Raw genomic sequence first — 24,996 nt, 5'->3', positions numbered from 1 at the left:
ACCTTTGGAACAGTGATTCTCAACCAGGGTTCCGTGAAACCCTAGGGTTCCTCCAAAGGTTGCTAGGGGCTCCTTCAGCATTGGGCAATTTCTGCCTCTCAGATAAGTTCCCACTGACTCCATTGATTTTTTTATCTATCTGTAAGGAGATAGTTCTTCCCAATGACCACAAGTGTAAGGATCATTCTACCCACTGACCATCACACTATTGCATCATAAGTTGTAGATTTCTAATTTTTATCAGGGGTTCCCCTAAGACCTGATAACTATTTCAAGGGTTCCTCTGTGCTCAACCGGTTGAGAAAGGCTGCTTTAGAGCATCACCTATGGAAAAGTGAAGGTACTAAAGTTTGTCACCATTTCAGAGGTGCCGATCATTTTAAGACTTGACATACTGACTATCTATTTATTCAATGCAACCTCATCTTTTATATTTTACCAAGTAATTGGGTAATATATTACATTTGCATGCCTTAAAATTAACTTAGTGTATCTTTTACTGAAAACAAAAGATTACATTTGGTAAAGCATTGCACTAATATCATGTGACAGAAACAGATGATACAGCGAGCATTGTGTCTCCAGGTTCTCGCCTTATAGAAAATATACTGTATACTGTTTGGGGGTTTTATATAATCTTCAGGACTAAAATGATTTTTTTAACATGGGTGCAAAAATAATATAAAAAACAGCTCCAGAAGTGAAAGGGTTAAACACCTCTAAACTAAACATGAACCTAATCTGGGTGTAATTTTTGTCTGGGCACATTGTGTTCCAGTACTGAACTGACCGAGTATAAAAAGATACGAGGAAACTTTCATTGGACGCTCTCACCTTATACTTTAGTGTGTGTGGATTTATTTCAGATTTTTTGTTATTTATTTTAAAAGAGAAATCCATGTCATGTAATGCTTGAGCCAAAATGTAGACTGAGATATACACTTTATAGGATGTTTTCTCATCAGGATGATATAAATCAAGTGGACGTGTCCCCAAACTGCAGTTTGTAAGAGGATATCCAGTTGTGAGTGGTATAAGGACATTTTTCATTTGGTTTTTTGAAAAGCATCTACATTCAGTTATGAGAATATCCTCCATCAGGGGGTCATTTGGGCGGCTGGATGGATAAATACTATAAAAATATTCCAGCAATCCCTTTATGTAGAGATGGGGGAACGTAAACACCAAGCTGCAGTTACTGAGAATAAAAAACACTCCACTCATTGACCAAGAATCTGGTAGAATAAATGTTTTCTCCGTGTGATAAGGGATATTATTATCCAAAAACTTGTAATATATCATACTAACTGAGCCACAAATAATAAGAACTTCCGTAGTTGAGGTCCGCAGCTCTGGAGGAATTTTATTATAATTCTTTACAGACACCAGAATCTTGAATTCAATACAAATTCCATGATTAGATAAATGTTTGCTGAGTTGTCGGATCTCCCTCTCTCCGTATTCATCATCAGATGTGAGGATCCCGACCCAGTTCCACTCCAACCTTTCCAGTAACTTTGCTATGGCCACATATTGCATCTCATCATCCGGAACTGTCCGGAAAAAGTTTGGATACATCTTTCTATCACTCAGTAAAGTATCTCTGGCTCCATAACTAATCTAGAAAGAAAGAAAACAGTCTGTATAATTAATCTGGAACTCTTAATGAACAGAAGAAAATCTTAGAAAATGTTTTAATGTTTGTTTTTTGTTTGTTTTTTTAAGAGCAACATGTCATCTGAGGTGTCTACAAGGGATCTATAGAATTTATTTCACCGGACCAACCAGATAAAGATATAAGAGTAAATGTATTATTTCATAAATGATTACAGTCATCAGTGAAAGCTGATATCACATTAATGGGAGATTTATCAAAACTGGAGCAGCCAGAATCTGAAGCAACCAATCCGCCTCCATCCTTAGCTTGTTTAGTTAAGCTTTGAAGATGAAATATGAAAGCTGATTGGTTGTCATACACAACTGTCCCAAATTCTGGCTGATCCAGTTTTGTTAAATTCCCCTCCAAGAGTTCTTCCCCTGTAATCCCACCTAGGGGTCTCCTGACCATCCGTTTACTGGACAGACACTCCCACTGCAAGACTGATTTTGGCTTTAGCTGGAGGTGGACAACTGAGCATAAACACAATTACCAGCTCAGGTCCTGAACCTGTATATCCTTTATGGACCAGATCAATGTTTACATTTCCACTACGGGTCTGTCTATTCAACCATAACTCTCATTTCTTAAGATAACAAAAGTGTGTGTGTGTATATATATATATATATATATATATATATATATATATATATATATATATATATATATATATATATATATATGTAGTGTCGGCTCCTGAAGAGCACATGCTATGCATTTTTTTCTAAAATTAAAGTTGCCTAAACTGCAGTTTAGTTTGGGTTTATTTGTCTAAATTTGACATCTGTATCAGTCTGACTGGACTGTGAGATGTTCAGCCTGGCCACAGGGGGCACTGTCTCTTGTGGTAGGCGTGGAACTATGGTCTGATCAGGCGCTTAAATGACTCTTTTTCGGAGCCAGGTCAGTGGGAGTGGACCTCTCGCTGTGCCCTCAGGGAGAGGGTATTTAAGATGCGGACGTCACGTGGTTCAGGTTCCGGTCCAGTATGAAGTGCTGATTACATGGTCCTGGTCCTCCTGACCAGCCCCCAGGAAGACTATGGCCTGGGGTGTGGATCCACCCGACTTTAATGACTCGGGCTGGCTAGCCTAAGGCAAGGAAACTAAAGGAGGATTCTGAGGTGGTTGGGTGCCATTTCCAGTTCAGGACAGACCCAGTGTACTTCGAGCATTCCAGGGGAGGACTCTTTAGAAGAACACCTCGTACGGGTTGGTTTTGTTGACAAGAGCCTGGAAGGGCTGAAGTAACTGAGAGAATCTGGTCTTGTGGATATCGCCAAGCTGGCTGAAAGATCCAGGTATCCTACAAGTGTTCTACAGCTTAGTTTCCTATGTGTGCTGCAACAACGTCTGTGACAAAGACTTTGTTCCTGAGTAAGCACCTTGTTGGCTGCTGGGCCTTGTGAGAGAGGGACTGTCCAACCTGAGTGATCATCCAGCTGTGAATGGCTATTCTCTGGATGCAGTCAAAGCAAGCAAGCTCTTTAATGTTTTTTGGACTTTGATATAAGCGTGCCTGAACCTCTTTTCCAACCCTCTGATCCCAAGTTGAAAGACTGTTCAATTGTTTGAGTTTGCAGACATGCAACAAAGGAGAACGGAAGGTAACGGTAAGCCCAAAAATAGCCAGCAGCTCCTTCGGGGGTTAGTGCTACACACACACACACACACACACACACACATATATATATATATATATATATATATATATATATATATATATATATATACTTCCATCTACTTTAATCGGTCTTTTCAATGCACTGTACACACATTGTGTCAACCCCCAAGAACAACTTTGACTGCAACTACAGTACATATACGATTCAGACCTACAAGGCTTGATACTTAATATACTGTATACAGTATATATGCTAGAATTATGCAGTGCATCCACATCTTCAATATATCCATCCCACCACCATGGGCACAGAAATCTCCTCGACTGCTCAATGAAATATGAAATAATACAATAATTCAATAACAAAGCAAGCTTGTGTTAAAAGTCCTGTTTTAATTATATGTGTGATCCAAGATCCTCTGATAGATAGTCCTCCTCCCCACAACCCTGGTCCAGTGGTTGTATAGATAAAGACACCCAAATGTTTGACATGTCCTTTAGTAAAAAAAAAATAAATAAAAGCTCCTCATTGTAAATGCATAATTATTTATGACGTATGCCACCTGCCAACCTGCCAACACTAAAAACCCAACAGACCCGGCGCACATGACAGTGAAGGGGTGGGGATAATAATGACATCATTGACCAAATATGGCCATGGCTGGGGATTAACGGCCATGTAAGCCAATGACATTGGTGACTTTGGTGCCTCCTAGATTCCTGAAATACTACTTCTACAGTATCTCACAAAAGTGAGTACACCCCTCACATTTTTGCAAATATTTTATTATATATTTTCATGTGACAACACTAAAGAAATGACACTTTGCTACAATGTAAAGTAGTGAGTGTACAGCTTGTATAACAGTGTAAATTCCCTGCTCCTCAAAATAACTCAACACACAGCCATTAATGTCTAAACCGCTGGCAACAAAAGTGAGTACCCCCCTAAGTGAAAATATCCAAATTGAGACAAAATTAGCCATTTTCCCTCCCTGGTGTCATGTGACTCATTAGTTTTACAAGATCTCAGGTGTGAATGGGGAGTAGGTATGTTAAATTTGGTGTTATTTCTCTCGCTCTTTCATACTGGTCACTGGAAGTTCAACATGGCACCTCATGGCAAAGAACTCTCTGAGGATCTGGAAAAAAGAATTGCTGCTCTACATAAAGATGGCCTAGGCCAGTGATGGTGAACCTTGGCACCCCAGATGTTTTGGAATTACATTTCCCATGATGCTCGTGCACCCATGATGCTCGTGCACCCTGCAGTGTAGTTGAGCATCATGGGAAAAGTAGTTCCAAAACATCTGAAGTCCATACAGCGGTTTAACAGAACAGGTTCCCCTCAGAACAGGCCTTGCCATGGTCAACCAAAGAAGTAAGTGGGGTCCCCCAGGGTTCTATCCTGGGACCAATCCTATTTAATTTATTCATAAACGACCTGAAGGATGGGATGTATATGTGGACAATACTAAGCTTAGCAGGACAATAACTTATATGCAGGATGTGGAAACCTTGTAGAAGGATCTGAAAAAATGAATGTTGTGGGCAACTACATAAAAAAAGTAGGCTTTATGTAGAAAAAAATTTAAATAATGCATTTGGGTGGCAAAAATATAAATGCAATCTACTCACTAGGGGGAGAACCTTTGCAGAAATCTAGGATGGAAAGGGACCTGGGGGGTCCTAGTAGAGGACATGCTCAACAATGGCATGCAATGCCAAGCTTCTGCTAACAAAGTAAACAGAATAATGGCATGCATTAAAAAGGGGATTAATTCCAGAGATCAAACAATAATTCTCTCACTCTACAAGACTCTGGTCCGGTCTCACCTGGAGTATTCTGTCCAGTTCTAGACACCAGTCTTCAGGAAGGATTTGCTGGAAATTGAGTGAATCCAGAGAAGGGCAACAAAACTAATTAAGGGACTGGAGGATATTCGTTATGAGGAAAGGTTATGAGCACTGAACTTATTCTCTCTGGAGAAGAGACGCTTTAGAGGGGAAAGGATTTCAATATACAAATACCGTACTGGTGACTCCGCAATAGGGATAAAACTTTTCCACAAAAGGGAATTTAACCACTTGCCGACCGCTGTCGGCATATGAACATGCGTGCGCACCTGCCGCAAGCTCCATGACTGTGCCCGTGGGACTCGCAGACTCGATCACTGCTGGGATACCCACGATCGTGTCACGGTGCTCAACAATGGGGAAATGTAAACAGCATCTCCCCGTGCTGCTTAATGACAGGATACTGATCGTTTTCTCCCTGTCATTAGGAGCAGCGATCAGTGTCCACGTTATACAAGCCCATCCCCCAGTCAGTTAGAAACACTTTCCTAGGACACACTTAACCCCGCCCCCTAGTGGTTAACCCCTTCACTGCCAGTGACATTTTTACAGTAATCAGTGCAATTTTAAAGCATTGATCACTGTATTAATGCCAATGGTCCCAAAAATGTGTTAAAATTGTCTGGCAGCCACGTCGCATGACCACGCAATTGTCAGTTAAAGCGGCGCAGTGCCGAATCGCAAAGAGTGCTCTGGTCAGGAAGGGGGTAAATCCTTCCGGGGCAGAAGGGGTTAATAAGACAAGAGGTCATTCAAAAAAATTTGAAGAAAAGAGGTTTAACCTTAAACTGCATAGAGGGTTCTTTACTGTAAGAGCGGCTATGATGTGGAATTCTCTTCCACAGCCGGTGGTCTCAGTGGAGAGCATTGATAATTTCAAAAAACTATTAAATAAGCACCTGAACGACCACAACATACAGGGTTATACAATGTAATACTGACATAAAATCACACACATAGGTTGGAGTTGATGGACTTTTTTCAACCTCGTCTACTATGTAACTATGTAAGTTGAGTGCACGTGCTCATATCCAGAGGTTGTCTTTGGGAAATAGAGGTATGAGTGCTGCCAGCATTGCTACAGGGGTTAAAGGGGGGGAGGGGGTCAGCCTGCCAGTGCTCAGACCATACGCCGCATACTGCACACTATATCAAATTGGTCTGCATGGCTTTCGTCCCAGAAGGAAGCCTCTTCTAAAGATGATGCACAAGAAAGCCCACAAACAGTTTTCTGAAGACAAGCAGACTTAGGGCATGGTTTATAAGATTTTAAGTGTGTGTAGCAGCAACCAGGTGAGGAGTACAAAGTGTGTCTTGCCTACAGTCAAGCATGGTGGTGGGAGTGTCATGGTCTGGGGCTGCATGAGTGCTGCCGGCACTGGGGGGCTACAGTTCTTTGAGGTAATCATGAATGCCAACATGTACTGTGACATACTGAAGCAGAGCATGATCCCCTCCCTTCAGAGACTGGGCAGCAGGTCAGTATTCTAGCATGATAACTACCCCAAACACACCTCCAAGATGACCACTGCCTTGCTAAAGAAGCTGAGGGTAAAGATGATGAACTGTCCAAGCATGTCTCCAGACCTAAACCCTGTTGAGCATCTGTGGGGTATCCTCAAATGGAAGGTGGAGAAGTGCAAGTTCTCCAACATCCACCAGCTCTGTGATGTTGTCATGAAGGAGTGGAAGAGACTCCAGTGGCAACCTGGAAGCTTTGGTGGCCTCCATGCCGAAGAGGGTTAAGGCAGTGCTGGAAAATAATGGTGGCCACACAAAATATTGACACTTTGGGCCAATTTGGACATTTTCACTTTGGGGTGTACTCACTTTTGTTGCCAGCGGTTTAGACATTAATGGCTGTGTGTTGAGTTATTTTGAGGGGACAGCAAATTTACACTGCTATACAAGATGTACACTCACTACTTTATATTGTAGCAAAGTGTAATTTCTTTAGTGCTGTCACATGATAAGATATAATAAAATATCTACAAACAATGTGAGGGGTGTACTCACCTCTGTGAGAATATTGGATATATAATCATCAGGGGACTGAATAGGCAAAAGATCAGGCATTCCTCTAAATGCCATAACAGCCTGGACTGAACATTTGCCCATCCCTACACAGCGCTGCCTTCTTTTTTTACAACAATTTTATACTTTACGGTGCTTTGCACAGAGGATTATTTGTACCCTTTTCACCCACCTCACCATAAGACGATTAGCTGTCCTGACCTTATGTAATATAGAACATTCAGCTTTTCTTACCTGGGTGTAACCATATAGATTCAGCAGCTGGGCCATTTGGAGAGAGGTGTCAGAATTGAGATCTCCAATGAAACCAGCCAGGGCTCCCCGCTCCATACAGGAATAATTTGGAGCTTCCTTTGTATGTCCAGACAATATCTGTAGAACGTCTTTTATAGCTTTATTCACATGTCCACAAGAATCATACACATGGTATCCCAGAGTTATGTTGGGCAAAATATCTGGACTGCGGTTTATCTCATCAATAGCAAATATAAAAGCCAGGAGATGTCTGTATTCTCTCTTATAAACCCTGCAGAAAATGGATAGTTTTGCATTGGTCTGCAGTACAAGGATTCAAGCAGAAATTGTTTATGGCAAAATGTATAATACATTTCAACATTTCAACGTTGGACAAACTGATGATGAAATTACGTTGTGAGTTTTTTTGTGCTAAAAAAATGACTTTTAAAAACTGTGGTGTGTTTATTTTTTTCACGTATTCTATGAATGAGTATGGCTCCTGTGTACCAATCCAAAGACATGCAGGTAGGTTAATTGGCTTCTGTCCAAAATTGGCCCTAGTATATGAAAGGGGACCTTGGATTGTGGGCACCTTGAGGGTAGGGACCAATGTGAGTGCGCAATGTACAGGGATGGGGTCTATTGTAGACACTCACTCAGGTTGAACTGGATGGACTGGTGTCTTTATTCAACCTTACTAACTATGAAACTATGAAACTATGAAACCTCTTAGGGCCCGTTCACACTACCGCGACACGACTTGCGCGCGACTTATCGACGCGACTTTGGCGCGACTTAGCGCGACTTCGACGCGACTTAGCGCGACTTACAAGTCGCCTCAAGCACAGGCGACTTTGCCTGTGGCCAATCAGCGCTACTCAGCTCTTGTGACATCATTGTTGTTCCTGTCGCTTCCTGCTTCCTGTTGTGTGTCTTGTCCTGTCACCACAATGTTGTCATTGCCTTATTTGATGACAGCTGTAGTAACTGCTGGTGTGGCAGTGTTAATGGAAGAGGAGGAAGAGAGGAAGCGAAGGATGAGGATGAGAAGACGACGCCGCTACTGGATCCATCCAATTATTGCAAGTAGAAACAGTAGAGGCCAATTTTGGGCCATCTATGAAAATTTGCGTGTTTTTGAGGACAAGTTTCACAACTATACCCGGATGTCAATTGCAAGGCAAGTACATATGCTAATAGACTATTTTGTCCCATTTAATTTTTTTTTTTGAAAGATATATTTTGTAGCATTTAACGTAGAGAATAAAATGGCGAAGATTGATATTTAGCAGAATTGTTTGTCATCTACCTATGCTAAACATCAACTGGGGTGATCGGCAAGCTTGCATGTATCACATTAAAGCGGTGCGCTGGCTGGAAGGTGAAAAAAGTCCTGCTAGCCGCATCTTTGGAGCAGTGAAGGAGCAGTGTATTCACCACTCCTAACCGCTCCTACCCATCAAAATCAATGGGACAGGGCCGCACAACCGCTGGCAAAGCGCCTCTGCATCGGCGCTTTTACCCTTTTTCGGGCGCTAGTGGGTGTTAAAACCACCCCGCAAGTGCCCCCAGACCACCGCTAAAACGACTGTAAAACGCCGCTAAAAATAGCAGCCTTTTACCGCCGACGGCCGCACCAGCCCAGTGTGAAAGGGGTCCTAGAGGCATCAGATTTGCATATGTTATTACATCGGTAATAGTGTAGCTACAAATGTCAGATATTTCTCATGTAGAATATAGCAAATTAAATTTTTTATTCATTTTACAGTTTTGATGAATTGCTTCGTCTAGTTTACAACCATCTGGAGCGACAGAACACCTCATATAGGAGGAGCATCTCACCTACTGAAAGATTGATTATTACGCTCAGGTAAACTATCTATTTTTTTGATGCACATTACCATTATCACATTGTTATTATATGTGCAACAATCTAGCCTGAGCTCATTTGTCTTGGCTTCTCCTACGGGTCATATGAGTGCAATTATTTTGCAATCCTGTGCCCCTTTTCAGTGCAGAGTGAGCAGAAGTCCACTTTGTGCAGATATCACGAAGATTAGCTGAGACAGCGCATCATCCTTCATTTGCCAGCAGCTGGCTGGACTGATGACAGTGTCAGCCTCTCAGCAAGCTGCTATCCACCCCTCCACATTGAGCGTGGGGGAGCAGAGCAGCTGAGAGACAGCACCTCCCATCTTGGGGAGAGGACAGAACAGAGACATAGACGATGTATGTTGACTCAGTTCTGTGTGAAGAAACAGCAGTGGACAGATGCATCATTGCTGCGATGTTGCATCCACCTAGGTACTTCTTCCAAAGAAACATATTGTTGAAGAAATATTGCAAAATTTATCACACCAACATCCTTTTTTTTTGAAAAAAACTTTAATTATTAGAACAATATATAACCATATATCAACAAAAGAGAATATATTTTTATTTTTAAAATCTTACAGGTTATGGTAAACTGGCTCATATGGTGAGGAGCTGGTGGAAGGCCTTGGGGATGGTGTTGGTGGAACATTAGCTGAAGTTGCTGATGTCAGTGGGGATGGAGAGGGATAGGGTATAGGTGGATGGGCAGGATTAAGGGCATTTCCATACTCATCGGAGTAGGGACGGAAGTGAGGGGGATAGTAGGGATGGGTTCTGGGTGGTGGTGGGGTTGAGTATGTATAGTAGGGTCCGGATGGTGGTGGTGGTCCAAACATGGAAGCGGATGGAATAGGATCATTTCTAATGCTCGCTTCCATGAGATCCATCACTGCCTTCTTTACGTCATTTTTCCTCTCCTGCGGAACTCTTTTTAGCATTCCGGCGACCATGAGTCCAAAACCATGGTCTTCAGAATGCAGCTCATCCAATTTTTGGTTCATACGATCAACCAGTTCGGAAAATCGCTCTATGTTTTGAGAGTTACTTCCCCTCGCTGGTCTACTTCGTTGTTGACGGCGTCGGATAGGCTCAGCCGGCTGCTGACTATTGGAAGCCTCTCCCTGGTTGCGGTCTGGTTCTTCAACTTGCTGTTCTTCCAGCAGCAAAGGATGATCCAAGGAAAGCGACAACGAGCCTTCCACTTCTTGAGATGCTGCCTCCTGTGCTGCATCCTGCCGTTCACCAGCAACTTCCCAACTGGATTGTGTTCTGATATAAACATATAAAAGAACAGTTACCCCCTTCTTAGTAGAATTGTATAGTATCACTTTACAACTATGTAAGATGTTATCTTACTCTCTCAGCTCCAGGAAAGGCCGCAGAAACTCTAGTTCGTCTGCGTGCACATAGGGGACGATACGCTTTCCTCCAGACCCACTCCTGGCCTCATTCAATTTGCGAATGTAGCGAGTAAAACAGTCGCGCAAACCCTTCCACCGGATTTGTAATATTGATACTGCAAAACATAAATAGGAACATAAAATGGTTTATGTCTTTTGTCTTTCAGATACCTGGCAACCGGTCATTCCCTAGTTAGTCTACATTATGAGTTCATGTTGGGCAGATCAACGATCAGCTACATTATCCAAGACACCTGCCAAGTCATATGGGATGTGCTTAACAGCATGGTTATGAAGCGGCCTACACAAGATAATTGGCGTGATATAGCACAAATACTTTGGCGTCGGTGCAATTTCCCAAATTGCCTTGGAGCTATAGATGGGAAGCATGTGCGTGTCGTTAAGCCTGTTGGTAGTGGAAGTATGTTCTACAATTACAAAAAATATTGTTCTTTTGTACTTCTTGCTGTTGTCGATGCAAACTACTGCTTCACCTATATCGATATAGGATCCTACGGAAGTAGCTGCGATTCGCGTATTTTTGCAAATTCCTCATTTGGTGAAAGGCTACGATCTAATCAGCTAGATATTCCTGAGAACTGTCCTCTTCCGGGCACAACTGAACCCCCAATACCCTATGTGTTTGTCGCAGATGAGGCTTTTGCATTGTCGCAACACCTAATGAGGCCTTACTCCAATAGAAATCTGACAACCCCCAAGAAAGTCTTTAATTACCGGCTGACAAGGGCAAGAAGGATGGTTGAGTGCACGTTTGGAATTCTTGCCAATAAATGGCGTTTGTTACATACGCCTATTGCATTAAACATTGAAAATGCAATTACTGCTGTCAAAGCAGCTTGCGTGCTGCACAATTTTGTACGGGTACGTGACGGGTACCGTTTTGAGGATTCCCTTATGCATGACTTGGAAAGTGCACATATCACTGCTGCAAGGGGATCCTGCGATGGTGCCACTGTTCGTGCAAAGTTTGCATCATACTTTATTTCACCGGCCGGTGACTTAGAATGGCAATTGTATGCCATTTCCTAACTGCATTGCTCACTGCTTTACATCTAGAATTTGCTAATGTGTTATTACGGTTATAATGTTTTCATGCTATGTAATCTTTATTTCATGTAATAAAAATGATATGTTGGTTATTTTTTTTTCTATAATGTAATAATAAAAGAATCATTCATTCATGATCATTCATTATTAACATTTATTAACACTAGCAGTTAGCATCAGTGAAATAATACACAAAAGTGACGTGGCAAGTGACGTGGCAGGTGACGTGGCAGGTGACGTGGCAGGTGACGTGGCAAGTGACGTGGCAGGTGACGTGGCAAGTGACGTGGCAGGTGACGTGGCAAGTGACGTGGCAGGTGACGTGGCAGGTGACGTGGCAGGTGACGTGGCAGGTGACGTGGCAGGTGACGTGGCAAGTGACGTGGCAGGTGACGTGGCAGGTGACGTGGCAAGTGACGTGGCAGGTGACGTGGCAGGTGACGTGGCAGGTGACGTGGCAGGTGACGTGGCAGGTGATGTGGCAAGTGACGTGGCAGGTGACGTGGCAGGTGACGTGGCAAGTGACGTGGCAGGTGACGTGGCAGGTGACGTGGCAAGTGACGTGGCAGGTGACGTGGCAGGTGACGTGGCAAGTGACGTGGCAGGTGACGTGGCAAGTGACGTGGCAGGTGACGTGGCAAGTGACGTGGCAGGTGACGTGGCAAGTGACGTGGCAGGTGACGTGGCAGGTGACGTGGCAAGTGACGTGGCAGGTGACGTGGCAGGTGACGTGGCAAGTGACGTGGCAGGTGACGTGGCAAGTGACGTGGCAGGTGACGTGGCAAGTGACGTGGCAGGTGACGTGGCAAGTGACGTGGCAAGTGACGTGGCAGGTGACATGGCAGGTGACGTGGCAGGTGACGTGGCAGGTGATGTGGCAAGTGACGTGGCAGGTGACGTGGCAAGTGACGTGGCAGGTGACGTGGCAGGTGACGTGGCAAGTGACGTGGCAGAACACATGCATAATAAATAACACCATGAATTTAATAAAAAGGTTAAACTTACATTTGTCACTACGATCGGTCGGCAGCATTGTTTCCCAATCTTCAATAGTTAGTCTGCATATTTCCAACCAAGCACTATCCCTCTTGGATTGATCCTTGTAGTTGGGATCTTGCTTATTATATATGCAGGGTCGCTGCCTCACATGTCTGATTAGGGACTCATTATCCACTGGCTCCCTGTGCTGCACTTCTCTGCGGCCTCGGGATGACATGTTCTCTCAATTCTTCAATCACTTCTTTTCTTCACTTCACCTCACACCTACCCACACTTCACACAGGAAGTGATCAGTGTATGGGAAGGGGGAGGGATGCCATAATTGTGTTCTTCTTCCTGTTAAGTCGCTTGCTTACAGACGGTGATCCGACTTGTAGGCGACTTGTATTGAAATCTATGGGTACAAGTCGCCTATAAGTCGCCTTGAAGTAGTACAGGAACCTTTTTGGAAGTCACTCCGACTTGAGTAGGGGTCATTAAGACGGCTCTCATTCACTTTAATGGAATTACTAATGTCAAGCGACTTGGGGCGACTTGCGGTCTGACAAGTCGCGTCCCAAGTCGCGGTAGTGTGAACGGGCACTTACTCATTCATGCAGACCTCCACAATCGCCAGACCAGGGTTGTTGGAAAGAGGCTCTTATCCTCATTATTCTGGTGCTTTGCCAGTGGTCTCCTGACAAGGTACCCCCCATGCTAAGGATATGGGGTCTGTTATGGTTCAGGTGGGGAGGCTGAATTCTCACTTTTCCTGGCCTGACAGGGGCCATGATCATATATAGTAAATGCCACATGTGGATTTTGAGTGGAACCACATTATGCCTGAAATTTACCCTTAAAATCAATACCAGACCTTATTGGTCTGGTATGAATATTTATTGGGGGGGGGCATATGCCATTTTTTGGGTACCCCTTGACATCCTTATCAGAACCTCATCAGCGTAAAGGGTCCTTAGGGGGAATTATACACTTGTTTGTTTTGTGTGGGGTCCACCATTAACCCTCAGCTGATTGGTAGGTGGCTGAAGCTGTAATTTTCCAGCAATTTAACCACTTCAATACAGGGTACTTAAACACCTTCCTGCCCAGACCAATTTTGAGCTTTCAGCGCTGTCGCACTTTGAATGACAATTGCGCGGTCATGCTACACTGTACCCAAATGAAATTTTTATCATTTTTTTCCCACAAATAGAGCTTTCTTTTGGTGGTATTTGATCACCTCTACGGTTTTTATTTTTTGCGCTACAAATAAAAAAATACCGAAAATTTTGAAAAAAAAAATGTTTTTTTTGTTTCAGTTTCAAAACTTTGTAAATAAGTACGTTTTCTCCTTCACTGATGGGCACTGATGGGGCTACACTGATGGGCACTGATAAGGTGGCACTGATGGGCACCAATGTGGCACCAATGAAGTGGCACTGATAGGCGGCACTGATGGGCGACACGGATGGGCGACACGGATGGGCGACACGGATGGGCGACACGGACGGACACTGATAGGTGGCACAAATTGGCACTGATAGCTGGCACGGATGGGCGGCACGGATGGGCGGCACGGATGGGCATGGATAGGCGGCACAGGTGGGCATGGATAGGCGGCACAGGTGGGCATAGATAGGCGGCACAAGTGGGCATGGATAGGCGGCACAGGTGGGCACTCATAGGCGGCACAGGTGGGCACTCAGGCGGCACAGGTGGGCACTCAGGCGGCACAGGTGGGCACTCATAGGCGGCACAGGTGGGCACTCATAGGCGGCATCGGTGTTATAGTAATGGATGCCAATCAGTGCCAAACAATAATGCATGCCAATCAGTGATGCCCATTGTGGCCACTGATTGGCATCCATTATGGGCACTGATTGGCACCCATTGTGCTGACTGGCACCCTGGTGGTCTAGGGAGGATTATGGATTTTTATTACCTTTTCCCTGGTGGTCTAGTGGTGTCCCTGGTGGTCCAGTGTGGGCATCCTCGGGGGGGCTGTGCTGATAATCGATCAGCACAGACCCCCCCTGTCAGAGGAGCAGCCGATCGGCTCTCCTCTACTCGCGTCTGACAGACGCGAGTGAGGGAAAGCCGATCACCGGCTCTTCCCATTTACACTGTGATCAGCCGTGATTGGACACAGCTGATCACATGGTAAAGAGTCTCCGTCGGAGACTCTTTACCGAGATCGTAGTTGCCGGGTGTCAGACTGACACCCCGCAACAACGATCGCCGCGATGCGCGCCCCCGGGGGCGCGCAGCGGCTTATAATCCTAATCACGTCATATGACGTCCGGTTAGGATTATGAAACCACTTTGCCGCCGTCAATTTGTAATAGGGTGGGCGGCAAGTGGTTAAACAGCATTTTTTTACTTTTGTAAGTGTTAATGTTGCTGTAGTAGGTTGTATACATTTTAGTGATGTGCCACTTCACCAGCAGGGTCAGGGCATCCCCAAGGCGTGTTAGTAATCTTTTTTCCCTCTTTTTTAACTCTTCCTATGTTACCTCAAAGAGTCTAATCAATCCCCAAACACACACACATACCCACACTCACAGTTTTTTAGTTTTTTTTGTCTTTGACAACAAAACAATTCACCCATGTTTTATAGTTGAGGACAAGGGGATACATTCTTTAGTTTAGCAAAAGAAACATGACAGGGCTGACACCATTCCTTGTTATTTCATTTAACAAATAGAACGGTATTGTCAGTCCACAACAGGAACAGATTGATGGGAATTTTTCTGTGACTTCTTTGTCTTTAATCCTTTCACTGCCAGAGCCGCATTTATGTGAAATATTAAAATGCCTGATGATTAGTTAAAACCCCCCAAACATTATATATTTTCTGAAAGCAAAGACCCTGTGATATTAGTGGAGCTGTTTATCAAACACATATTTTCAGTAAAAAATACACTAAAAGTAATGTTACTGCACACAAACAAAATGTGGTAGTCAACTTTTTGGTAAAATATAAAATATGAGGTTGTTCTGAGCAAATAGAAACCCAACATGTAAAAAGTTAACATTGTGCATAGTGGTGAAAAGGTAAATGTAATGCCGGCCATCAGAAACAGAAATACTATATAAAGTTATTGTTGTGCCTGAAAATTCATATCCAACCAAAACCTTTTTTCTTTTGGACAGTCACTGTCCAGGGCTCCATTAGAGAGATTTCCCCTCACTTCCTGTCCTGCAGATAACAGTTTTACCAGACAGGAAGAGAAGAAAAATCTACAATAGGGACACGGACAGAAATACAAGACTGACAGGGATTCCAGCCTTCCAGTGCTTTATTGAAAGTTGTGTTTATTTCTGTGCTGCTATTGGAGAGATTCCCTCACTTTCTATGGTAAAACGTTATCTGCAGGACAGGAAGTGAGGGGGAATCTCTCTAATGGAGCCCCAGATAGCAGTAAAAACCTGACAGGGATTCTATATTCTTCCCCACTCTATTTGAAAGTGAAAAAAATATATATGGAGTCATTAAGGGCCAAAGTCACTTGAGGTCCCATTCACACATGTGTATTGTGGAAACACATAACAATGAATGGCAAAGCACCTTCTCTATGGGCAGTGCAATGTGGTGTCATTAATTATGAATTGCAAACCAATACATTGTACAGTAGATCCCAACACACAACACACCTCTAGGCTGCATAATACACATACCATGCTCTGCGATGTGCTGCCTTATTAAATAAAGGAATTGCATTTTTTCCCACCATTGTGGTACATTCACAATTATTCACAATGAATAAATGTGACCATTAATACCTGTTTTTTATGAACATATTTTTATATAAATGCCGTGTAACAGACTGAATGAGTCCTGCACATTATCACACATATCTCCTAAAGACACAGCTCTGTAGATCAGATTGGAAGATTTGCTCTTCATATTTCACTTACGCTGAACACATGAGATTTTCAATAAGACTTCCCTTCTGCCTCCACCGTGTCACTACAGAATGTACAGAGAATATCCCTCCTATAATGATGTCTCCATCCTGAGAATACTTGTACTCAAATGTATAATTCTTCATAGTCATATCACAGCGGTGATCAGAGGTCTGGGTGTTAGATGTGCAGGGGGTCACACACAAAGACAACAACCACAATATTCTAAGTGGATATCTGAAGACAACATGGCCGAGTCTCTGATAGACTCCAATGACTTCTTCCTCTTCTCCCATCTCATCATCACTGACAGCAGCCCAGGATCCTGACACTGAGTTCATGGCTCAGCTGAAGGCTGTGAGAGTGTCAGGTTTATAAAGAATAATTCTGTTATTTATTACTGATAGACTGGAATATGAATCTACTTATAGAGTAGGAAAAAAAAGGCCAAACATAAAATAAACAGAATCCATCTTTGTCAGCACTGTAGAAAGTGAAGCTTAAAAAAAAAAATCAACATGACATATTATACATGACATAGCAAAAATGAGAAGCTTGATGGCCAAGAATGTCATGTGTATGATTATTATTATTATTATTATTATTCATAAAATGTATTTAATATATAGGTGTAGGGATGTGGTTCAGCAGTTACCATAGGTTTGGGGCGAATCTCTGGGATTCAAAACATTTGGGAATCACAAAAAATTTCCAAGTTCACCACAAAAATAGAGAACATCCTCTAATGATGTGCACAAGGAATGGATGAAGGAATGGACGACCTATTTATGGACGGGTGGGGTTACAGCAGCTTTATTATCAGTGTTGTTAGGGACAGCTGACAATTCTGTTTAGAAAGAGATTACTATTTTTTTTTATCGGTACATGTCCCCCATGGCAGTGCCTAAATCAGAACATTAGCGTTTTTCTGTCAATATGCCCTTTAAGCTGCCATTTGTTTGAAGTATGCCACTGGAGCATTTGAAAGACTAAGTGCAAAAATGGTGTGCACCTAAAATACTGCCCATCATTGACCAAACCCCCTATCCCAACTGATAAGATAAAAGTTGGCATACACCAGTTAGGCCTATTATCCCTGATTAAAACTATCCTCCTGCTGGACAATTTTACATTGCTGTTTGCTGTGCAGTATCCTAATTCCTAATGAGAATTTGATATTTGGAAATCAGTATAGAAAACTTTCCATGTGAGGCAAGCCAAGATCTTTATATTGATGTCTGACTATTTGCGCCTTCTACTTTGACAAGAAATCTTTGATCCAGCAGATGGTATTATAGACCTGTTTATATTTGCAAAAAAATCTCTAAAATCATTAAAAATTATATCAACCCAACAAATTTTACAACAATTCCTGCTAAATTCCTACAAAATATAAACGCTGAACCTGCATTCATTTAATAAATAACAAATATTTGTACATTTTAAATTGTGCATTTTTGCAAAATGGTGAAAACTGATCGTACACAAAATTATGAAAAAACGAATTTCTCAAAATATCGGAAGGCTTTCATTTTTCACTTACAGCTTACAGAGTTTGTAAAATACCCCCAAACTATACATTTTCTGAAAGCATAGGACCAGTAGAATGTTTGCTAAAATTCATTAAAATCATTATTAGCAGGTACAAACACAGCAAATTTGAGAAAGTTCCTTCGAAATATAAAGGCTAAATCAGTATTAAGTTAGTAAATAACAAATTTTAGTACATTTAAAATTTAAAAATGGGGCTTATGCAAAAATGTCTCTAAAAATTTGGAGGTTTTCCTTTTTTTAACTTAGAGCTTTTAGAGTTGTAAAAGACCCATCAAACCATATATTTTATGAAAGCACATGGCAAGTAGAATAAAAAGAGGGTGCTACTGATTTTTCAGGTACCACAATATTTGTACACATTTTTATCAAATAATATTTTTGCTAAAAATACACTGAAATAATTAATAGTGGATTCATGCATTCCAAAATGTACACAATTCTTGCTAAATTCCCACTAAATTTAAAAGTTAAAACTGTATTGAGTTAATACATGACAAATATTTGTACATTTAAAATTTCACATTTTTGTGAAATGGTGAAAACTGAAGTTACACAAAACTGTAAATAAAAACAATTGACTCTAAAAATCCAGAGGTTACCATTTTTCACTTACAGCTTTCAGAATTTGAAAAGACCCACGAACCATACATTTTCTGAAATGACCCGTAGAATAAAAAAAGTGCTACACATTTTTTGGGCCCCGCAATAATTGTGAAAATGTTCATCTAATTGCTATTTTCACTAAAAATACACTAAAATCATTAATAGCACACAATAAACATAAACACAACATAACTTACAGAATCCCTGCTAAATTACTACTAAAGCATCATTCACATGTGGCATGCTAAAGTGTGTGCCCATGGTGGGCCATGTTTACTTGCACAGGGATGCACATGTGTTCCGTGCATCCCCGTACAGGCAGTCCTATTTATGCCACTTGGGATGCAACAACTGCACAGTAATAGCTGCTGTTCCCAATCTGACATCCGTGTGGGTACATGACCCCAAACGCTGACAGTATGAGCAATGGCTCTGTTTGCACAGTTGCTACATCCTAAATTACATCAATGGGACTGCCTGCACAGGGTTGTACAGAACACCTATGCATCCCTGTACAGTTAAACACAGCCTTGCAAGGGTGTATGCTTTGTATGCCCTGTGTGAACAAGGTCTTAGGCCCCTTTCACACAAGCAGACCGATCAGATCCATGTGTCCATTTTTTTCAGGTGGGCTTGATCTGACCATCCATTGCTCTCTATAGAGAGGCTGATGTAAATGGACATGTGTCAGTTTACACCCGCCGGCATTCAATCCAATTCGCTAAAAACAGATGGATAGGGATCCCATTCCCTATTCATCTAGCAGATTGGATCAGATAGAAATGGCAGGCGGGCCATTTCCATCTGACCACCCCATAGAGAACAGCGGACTGTGTCAGTGTCCACTCTGCATCAGTGGAATGGACACGGATCTATTATTTGCCTGATCAGCGAGGATCAGTGGACAGATCTCCCCACTGAGCAGACAGATCTGCTTGACAGAGTCTGCTCCATGTGAAAAGGATATATATATATATATATATATATTGGGGAGTCTTTGGTGAGATATAAGAGGTCCAAACAGACCCCCATATCTCTTTTTTGAGAAGAAAGTCACTTTCTCTGTAGCACTTTACATGTATAGAGGTTCATTATACATTCATAAACGGACACATAGTAACACTCGGTTTACTATGTTCAGCTGTCAGTGAACACAGGAATGATCGGTAGTGATCAATGCCTGTGTCCACTGTACTAGAGGGAGGGGGCTGGTAAACACATGTTCACCAAGCCCCCCAAACCCCAACCTCACCCACTGCTGTACCATCCCCCCTCCCCCGGTGCTCTCCAGCCTGTCAGCTTGCCGGAGCTCAGTGTGGACAGCAGCTGCAGGTGGTGGGAGGGGAAGGAGGGATGCCACTGGAGCAGGGATGGATCGGAGGTGCAGGGGCCATTGTGAGGGGTGACAAAGTGATTTGGGTACATACTGTGAACATCTTTAAGCCCCTGCAGCACTTGAGTGCAGGTGGGAGTGGCAGAGGAGAGAATCCGGCTTCTGAGGGTAACTTCAGGGGATCAGGTTTGCAGGGGTTGTTGAATTAGGTGTGGGGGAAGGTTTTCAGTGCTGGGGGAAGGGGAATGAAGGGGATAGGAAAGAGGAGGGGGGGCATTTTAGAAAAATAAGAGCAGCGGGAGGTGGGGAGACTGGGATTAGGAAAGTGGCTGCATTGGGGGTTTGAGGTTATTAACTCTGATCAGTGGATTGTAATCCGCTGATCAGAGTTTTAGAATTGTTCAGCCTGCTGAACAATTTTACTATAAGATTATGGTCACTGAAGTGACTATGAGCTTATAGCAGAAGGAGAAATGAGGACTGTATGGTGTAAGGACCTAGCCACCTGGAAGCAGTGCTGTAGGTCCGTATGTTGTACGAACCTGGCAGTGAAAGGGTTAAAGGGCAGCTTTGAAAATACAAAAAAAAACCTTCAAATTGCATGCTTTGGGGATACTTTAAAGCGGTAGATGGTTTTACAGAACAATAAGATTCTGAGGGTCAGCATCAGCCACACCATAAATATTTTATAGACTCTCTGCACATTATACAAGCATTTGTTCTTGTCCACCATATTAAAGGAATCGAGCAGGAATATGTTATTGTGAGATAAAATTCAGTTTGTTTTCCTACAGTCAAGAACTAAAAATGTTTAATGGACACAACGCACACCATATAGGGGTTTTTACAAGGCTACAGTTGAAGTCGTTTTTAAGATCTGCTATTTCAGAGAAGGCAGATTGTCTAAAAATGGTTTATTATTGTCTATCGCCGAAGACTGAAGAACGAAAGATTTCCAGAACACATTTTAAGCCTTTCCTGGATAGGCTGAAAAATCGGAAGGAGCGAGTAAGCATATTGCATCTGAAAATAAAAAAAAATTACTTTTTAGGAGACGGGAAAAAGTACAGATTTTCACCACAGATATTAGGCTTGTATGGACAGGCTGCATTTTCTGAGGGAGAGAGCAAGCACATTGCATCTGTACATTACAATGCATTTTTAGGTCACTGAAGATTAGAGATGGGCCGAACACCTCCCTGTTCAGTTCAAAGCAGACAGGGGAAAAAGTTATAACCTGAACTGTGAACCCCATTGAAGTCTATGGAAGCAGAACAGTAAAAATCAAAAAGTGTAATTTTGAAGACTTATATGCAAGTTATTGGCCATAAAAGGGGTATATGGGTCTGGGTACTGTTCTGGGGGACATGTATCAAAGCAAAACTTTTTTTAAACAATAGTTTTTACAGGAGCAGTGATTTTATTGATGCTTAAAGTGCAACAATAAAAACAACAAAATCCTTTAAATATACTGCCTGGGGGGTCCCCTTAGTCTGCCTGTAAAGTGGCACAGCGGTACCCCATGTATAAAACCTGCTGCAGCAAAAATTATATTCTAAAGAAGAAAAAAGAGTCAAATCCCATTTAAAATGACTCACAGTTGCAGTTTCTGGCTATTAAGAAAAAAGAGAAAAAAATGGTGGGGGTCCCCCCAAAATCCATACCAGACCCTTATCTGAGTATTCAGACTGGCAGGTCAGGAAAGGGAGGGACAAGGGAGTGCCCCGCCTCCTGAACCATACCAGGGCTCATGCCCTCAACATGGGGTTGGGTTCTTTGGGGCAGGGGGCTCTGCCCCCTCATCTCAAAGCAGATTTATTATCTATGAATTGCTCTTTTCTCACTCACTCCCTAACTTTGATGAATATTTATGCTCCCAACTCTGGTCAAATTACATTTCTCTCTACTGTATTTGAAAAATTAGGCAAAGTCTACCAACTTTCTACTATCAGAGGAGGTGGCTTTAAAATGATCATGTCTCCTGGTAAGGGTAGGCACTCAATTTTCCCTTAAGCACCAGCCTCCACAGCTCACCGCTTTTTGACATCTTTCTACAAACTCATTAAGACACGTAATCTCCTTGATGTTTGGAGACTTAAACACCCCACACAAAACAGTATACATTCTATTCCAACCCTCATAAGCTTTATTCCAGGCTAGACTCTTTTTTGTTTCCTCTCCCCTACTGACATCCACGGTTTCCTCAGAAATTGACCATATAACCTGGTCTGATCATAACTTTGTACACTTAGAGATCACCCTGTCCTCTGTCTCACCCAGAACGTGGCATGCTCTGTAATCTGGCTAAAGAGAAACTAACAACCTGTCTGAATTTTTCCAGCTCAATGAGAACATGGTTCCTAAGACCTCCACTTTGTGGGAAGCCAACAGGGCCATCTTTCGGGGTCAATGCATTTCCATTGGCTCCCAATTGAAAAAAGATGCAGCCTTTCAATGCTCTTCTCTCACAAATAAACTCCAAAAGGCCAAAAGGCACCTGATGTCTTCCCCCACGGAGGTTTGGCTTCGAAACGTTATCTTTTCATGAAACCAGCTTTGACCCTTAGATATAAACAAAATTGATAAATCCCTTCTGTGGTCCAAGCAGAAGTTTTATGAATACTCCAACAAACCCCACAGAATGCTGGTGAATAAATTGAAACCTCGCCCTTCCACACATCTCTGGACTTTCTCATACAAGCCCAATGGCCCACCTACTCTCTTACCATGTCCAAAGTCTTTGGAGAATTTTACCATAAACTATACAACTGTCTAAATAAAGATCCCAATCACCTCTTCACGCAAGAAAAATTTGTTTCTCTTTTCGAATCCTTACATATGCCCAAACATTCCTCAGCCCATCTTGCCTCCTTAAACTCTGCGATCACCCCTGAAGAGCTAGCCGAAGTAGTCAAAAACCTCCCAACTCATAAATCCCCCAGCCCAGATGGCTTAACTTACTCTTATTACAAAACATTTCTCCCGATTCTAAGCACACATTTAATATCCCTCTTTACCTCCCTGCTTAAGGGAACTATTCCCATCCTCGTTTTCTCCACACTTATATCTCAGTGATCCCAAAACCTGGCAAAGACACCTCCCTCCCTGACAATTACAGACCCATAGCTTTGCTCAATTTCGATTATTATGCCCTTCCATTCCGACCAGAAAATCCGTCAGATTTTTTCCATCAGATTTTGTCCAAAACTTGTGTTGCATACAAACGGTCGCACAAAGTTATCGGAAAATCAGATTGTTCTGAACGAGGTGACGTCAAACACGTACGTCGGGACTATAAATGGTCCAGTAGCCAATAGCTTTCGTCTCTTAGTTTATTCTGAGCATGAGTGGCACTTTGTCTGTCAGAATTGTCTACACACGATCGGAATTTATGTGATTGGATTTTGTTGTCGGAAAATTTTAGATCCTGCTCTCAAACTTTGTTTGTCAGAAAAAGTCTGATAGAGCCGATCGGATTTTCCAACAACATAATCCGATCTGACTTTTTCCATCGACATTTCCGACCGTGTGTACAGGGCATTAGATCTTTATCAAAATATTAACTAATAGACTCTCCCTTATAATCCCTAAATGTATGCACAAGGATTAAGTGGGATTTGTCCCCACTCGACATGCTGGTGACAACACAAGACGCTTAAGATAAAAAAAGTGCAGCGCTCAGATAGATCTCAGGTATTACTGAGAATAATATACACAAATGAAAAAGTGCAACTGACAATAACACAAAGCCAGTGCTGAAAAATCATAGAAATTGTGAAACAATGTGTTGGATATAGATCATCCTTAATATTAGGAAAAATAACAGTCACAATCTTATTAGTAAAGTCAAAAAAAAATGGTGATAGTGATCCAAGCCATTAAGCAAAGTATGCAGTCTAGTGGGTGATATTCAGTGAGTAGAATGATAAATGATCTGCCACCATAAGTTCTTAAAGGCTTACCAGAACGATTAGACCCAGATGGGTAAACACCCACTGAGTCAAGCAGGCTTGAATGGTAATGAACACCATACATAACTATCTCTGCAGCCACAAAATCCAGGCAATCAATAGATACACTTCCAATGATGTTGTATGGGTTAATACACCCAAACGGATATTTATCAAAGGAGAGGAAAGAAAACAGGCGGGCACATAATTCTGGAAAAAGACTTACAGCATATTTATTGAGTAAAAGAGTAATACTCACATTTGGTAATGACAAACAAGCACTTTAACCCTTTCATGACTAAGCCTATTTTTGGCATTTGGTGTTTACAAGTTAAAATCCATATTTTTTGCTAAAAAATTACTTGGAACCCCCAAACATTATATATAAATTTTTAGCAGAGACTCTAGAGAATAAAATGGTGATTGTTGCAATATTTAATGTCATACGGTATTTGCGCAGCGGTGTTTTAAACGCAACTTTTTGGGAAAAGGGACACTTTCATGAATTAAAAAAAAAACGAAACAGTAAAATTAGCCCAATTTTTTTGCATAATGTGAAAGATAATGTTACGCCGAGTAAATAGATGCCAAACATCACACTTTATAATTGCACGCACTTGTGGATTGACGACAAAGTACGGTACCTAAAAATCTCAATAGGCGACGCTTTAAATATTTTTTACGGTTACCAGGTTAGCGTTACAGAGGAGGTCTAGTGCTAGAATTATTGCTCTCACTCTGACGATCGTGGCGATACCTCACATGTGTGATTTTAACACCGTTTACATATGCGGGCCGACTTCCGTATGCGCTTTCTTTGCTTCGCGAGCTTGGACGGCGGGCGCTTGAAAAATGTTTTTTGTTTTTATTTATTTTATTTATATTAAAATGACTAAATTTTTTTTTGTTTTTTTTTAAATG

The sequence above is a fragment of the Lithobates pipiens genome, unplaced genomic scaffold (assembly GCF_037356315.1).
Source record: "Lithobates pipiens isolate NorthernLeopardFrog02 unplaced genomic scaffold, aLitPip1_a1.2 Scaffold_13, whole genome shotgun sequence".
Classification (NCBI taxonomy): domain Eukaryota; kingdom Metazoa; phylum Chordata; class Amphibia; order Anura; family Ranidae; genus Lithobates; species Lithobates pipiens.
This window is presented reverse-complemented; position numbering follows the sequence as displayed.